This window comes from Hyla sarda, unplaced genomic scaffold, assembly GCF_029499605.1.
Source record: "Hyla sarda isolate aHylSar1 unplaced genomic scaffold, aHylSar1.hap1 scaffold_430, whole genome shotgun sequence".
Classification (NCBI taxonomy): Eukaryota; Metazoa; Chordata; class Amphibia; order Anura; family Hylidae; genus Hyla; species Hyla sarda.
Genome location: NW_026610445.1, coordinates 175001 through 180000, shown reverse-complemented (window position 1 = coordinate 180000; position 5000 = coordinate 175001).

The following is a 5000-nucleotide window of genomic DNA, read 5'->3' as shown; positions in this document are numbered from 1 at the left end:
GGGGAGGAACCAACGCTGTCCCCTTCACATGCACCATCATTACTTGTAGGAAGGGAGGCTGGCTGGCAGCCTCCCATACACACTCTGGCTGGGTGGCAGTCACCCACCAGTACACACAGCAGACCCTAAACCCATATCATTATTGCTAAGCAGGAAGACGGGAGTCCATTTCACTCTGATGGACCATTTTTAAATGCAATCCATAACCTGGCTTTGGCAGGAACCCTTCTTACTCCTCCTACTTGCATTTGATACTGGGTTTAGGATCTGCATAGGAAACACACACACACACACACACACATACAAGCACACACTTACCTGTGTTGCCTGCTGACGCCTCCTTGGCTGTCCCCAAACGGTATAAAACCAACAGCCACGGGAAGCTGTAAGGATAGAGGACATACCTGCATCCTATTGGACTCACTTGTCTTGGTTAAATCCAACTTATTTGACAACCTATGGTGCTGCTACTTCTGCTCATGGCAGTGCTGCTTCTGACAAGGCTGTTCTTTGGTGGGCCTAGGCGACATCACAATCTCCATGGTTACATACACAACAAAGGTCAGATGTTGTTTACACCTGGCCATGCCAGTGGTATTGAGTAGCATATCCCAGTGCTAAGGGTCCTGGGTGCAACAATCTTTCAATGGGGAATAGCCGCACTGAGTTTGTCAAGTGCACCCATGTTTGCAACTCCAACAATACACACATATGTATGTATGTATGTATGTGTGTATGTGTGTATGTGTGTATGTGTGTATGTGTGTATGTATGTCTATCTATCTATCTATCTATCTATCTATCCATCTATCCACCCATCTATCTCTATATATATTTATCTCTCTCTCTATATATGTATATATATATATATATATATATATATATATATATATATAATTTTTTTTTCTTTTAAATATATATATATATATATATATATATATATATATGTATATACATAGAGAGAGAGAGAGAGAGATGGAAATACTTTTTTAAACATGTTTTCACCTCATTTTTACCTTCTTTTTTTCTTCTCTCCATGTTTTCCTTCTTTCCTATGCTGCTGCTTCTTATTTTTCTTCTTTTTCAGACCCTATCATTGCACTATTGCTTATTCAATACCACCAGCAGATGGAGACACTATATTACAACATTAGTTGTGAGCAGCAGTTTGTACAAACAAATGCCTCATAGCTGATGTCCTATCCACCTAGGCACATAGGCACCACCTATTGTCTATTGCCTGCAGTAGGGGCCCACTGGACTAGCCAACAAGCAGCTGCAGCAAATAAACAGATAATCTTTCTTTCCAACACTGAAACCTGGTGGTGCATTTAATATATGCTATCAGATAGGGGACATATCAGATATTAAACTGATATAAACAGACACCACATTTGATACCAGCCAAAAGGAAGGATGAGAAGTGATAACTGTGAAAGAGGAGGAACCAACGCTGTCCCCTTCACATGCACCATCATTACTTGTAGGAAGGGAGGCTGGCTGGCAGCCTCCCATACACACTCTGGCTGGGTGGCAGTCACCCACCAGTACACACAGCAGACCCTAAACCCATATCATTATTGCTAAGCAGGAAGATGGGAGTCCATTTCACTCTGATGGACCATTTTTAAATGCAATCCATAACCTGGCTTTGGCAGGAACCCTTCTTACTCCTCCTACTTGCATTTGATACTGGGTTTAGGATCTGCATAGGAAACACACACACACACACTTACCTGTGTTGCCTGCTGACGCCTCCTTGGCTGTCCCCAAACGGTATAGAAACCAACAGCCACGGGAAGCTGTAAGGATAGAGGACATACCTGCATCCTATTGGACTCACTTGTCTTGGTTAAATCCAACTTATTTGACAACCTATGGTGCTGCTACTTCTGCTCATGGCAGTGCTGCTTCTGACAAGGCTGTTCTTTGGTGGGCCTAGGCGACATCACAATCTCCATGGTTACATACACAACAAAGGTCAGATGTTGTTTACACCTGGCCATGCCAGTGGTATTGAGTAGCATATCCCAGTGCTAAGGGTCCTGGGTGCAACAATCTTTCAATGGGGAATAGCCGCACTGAGTTTGTCAAGTGCACCCATGTTTGCAACTCCAACAATACACACATATGTATGTGTGTATGTGTGTATGTGTGTATGTGTGTATGTGTGTATGTATGTCTATCTATCTATCTATCTATCTATCCACCCATCTATCTCTATATATATTTATCTCTCTCTCTATATATGTATATATATATATATATATATATATATATATATAATTTTTTTTTCTTTTAAATATATATATATATATATATATATATGTATATACATATAGAGAGAGAGAGAGATGGAAATACTTTTTTAAACATGTTTTCACCTCATTTTTACCTTCTTTTTTTCTTCTCTCCATGTTTTCCTTCTTTCCTATGCTGCTGCTTCTTATTTTTCTTCTTTTTCAGACCCTATCATTGCACTATTGCTTATTCAATACCACCAGCAGATGGAGACACTATATTACAACATTAGTTGTGAGCAGCAGTTTGTACAAACAAATGCCTCATAGCTGATGTCCTATCCACCTAGGCACATAGGCACCACCTATTGTCTATTGCCTGCAGTAGGGGCCCACTGGACTAGCCAGCAAGCAGCTGCAGCAAATAAACAGATAATCTTTCTTTCCAACACTGAAACCTGGTGGTGCATTTAATATATGCTATCAGATAGGGGACATATCAGATATTAAACTGATATAAACAGACACCACATTTGATACCAGCCAAAAGGAAGGATGAGAAGTGATAACTGTGAAAGGGGAGGAACCAACGCTGTCCCCTTCACATGCACCATCATTACTTGTAGGAAGGGAGGCTGGCTGGCAGCCTCCCATACACACTCTGGCTGGGTGGCAGTCACCCACCAGTACACACAGCAGACCCTAAACCCATATCATTATTGCTAAGCAGGAAGATGGGAGTCCATTTCACTCTGATGGACCATTTTTAAATGCAATCCATAACCTGGCTTTGGCAGGAACCCTTCTTACTCCTCCTACTTGCATTTGATACTGGGTTTAGGATCTGCATAGGAAACACACACACACACACACATACAAGCACACACTTACCTGTGTTGCCTGCTGACGCCTCCTTGGCTGTCCCCAAACGGTATAAAACCAACAGCCACGGGAAGCTGTAAGGATAGAGGACATACCTGCATCCTATTGGACTCACTTGTCTTGGTTAAATCCAACTTATTTGACAACCTATGGTGCTGCTACTTCTGCTCATGGCAGTGCTGCTTCTGACAAGGCTGTTCTTTGGTGGGCCTAGGCGACATCACAATCTCCATGGTTACATACACAACAAAGGTCAGATGTTGTTTACACCTGGCCATGCCAGTGGTATTGAGTAGCATATCCCAGTGCTAAGGGTCCTGGGTGCAACAATCTTTCAATGGGGAATAGCCGCACTGAGTTTGTCAAGTGCACCCATGTTTGCAACTCCAACAATACACACATATGTATGTATGTATGTATGTATGTATGTGTGTATGTGTGTATGTGTGTATGTGTGTATGTGTGTATGTGTGTATGTGTGTATGTGTGTATGTATGTCTATCTATCTATCTATCTATCTATCCACCCATCTATCTCTATATATATTTATCTCTCTCTCTCTATATGTATATATATATATATATATATATATATATATAATTTTTTTTTCTTTTAAATATATATATATATATATATATATATATATATATGTTTATACATAGAGAGAGAGAGAGAGATGGAAATACTTTTTTAAACATGTTTTCACCTCATTTTTACCTTCTTTTTTTCTTCTCTCCATGTTTTCCTTCTTTCCTATGCTGCTGCTTCTTATTTTTCTTCTTTTTCAGACCCTATCATTGCACTATTGCTTATTCAATACCACCAGCAGATGGAGACACTATATTACAACATTAGTTGTGAGCAGCAGTTTGTACAAACAAATGCCTCATAGCTGATGTCCTATCCACCTAGGCACATAGGCACCACCTATTGTCTATTGCCTGCAGTAGGGGCCCACTGGACTAGCCAACAAGCAGCTGCAGCAAATAAACAGATAATCTTTCTTTCCAACACTGAAACCTGGTGGTGCATTTAATATATGCTATCAGATAGGGGACATATCAGATATTAAACTGATATAAACAGACACCACATTTGATACCAGCCAAAAGGAAGGATGAGAAGTGATAACTGTGAAAGGGGATGAACCAACGCTGTCCCCTTCACATGCACCATCATTACTTGTAGGAAGGGAGGCTGGCTGGCAGCCTCCCATACACACTCTGGCTGGGTGGCAGTCACCCACCAGTACACACAGCAGACCCTAAACCCATATCATTATTGCTAAGCAGGAAGATGGGAGTCCATTTCACTCTGATGGACCATTTTTAAATGCAATCCATAACCTGGCTTTGGCAGGAACCCTTCTTACTCCTCCTATTTGCATTTTATACTGGGTTTAGGATCTGCATAGGAAACACACACACACACACTTACCTGTGTTGCCTGCTGACGCCTCCTTGGCTGTCCCCAAACGGTATAGAAACCAACAGCCACGGGAAGCTGTAAGGATAGAGGACATACCTGCATCCTATTGGACTCACTTGTCTTGGTTAAATCCAACTTATTTGACAACCTATGGTGCTGCTACTTCTGCTCATGGCAGTGCTGCTTCTGACAAGGCTGTTCTTTGGTGGGCCTAGGCGACATCACAATCTCCATGGTTACATACACAACAAAGGTCAGATGTTGTTTACACCTGGCCATGCCAGTGGTATTGAGTAGCATATCCCAGTGCTAAGGGTCCTGGGTGCAACAATCTTTCAATGGGGAATAGCCGCACTGAGTTTGTCAAGTGCACCCATGTTTGCAACTCCAACAATACACACATATGTATGTATGTATGTGTGTATGTGTGTATGTGTGTATGTGTGTATG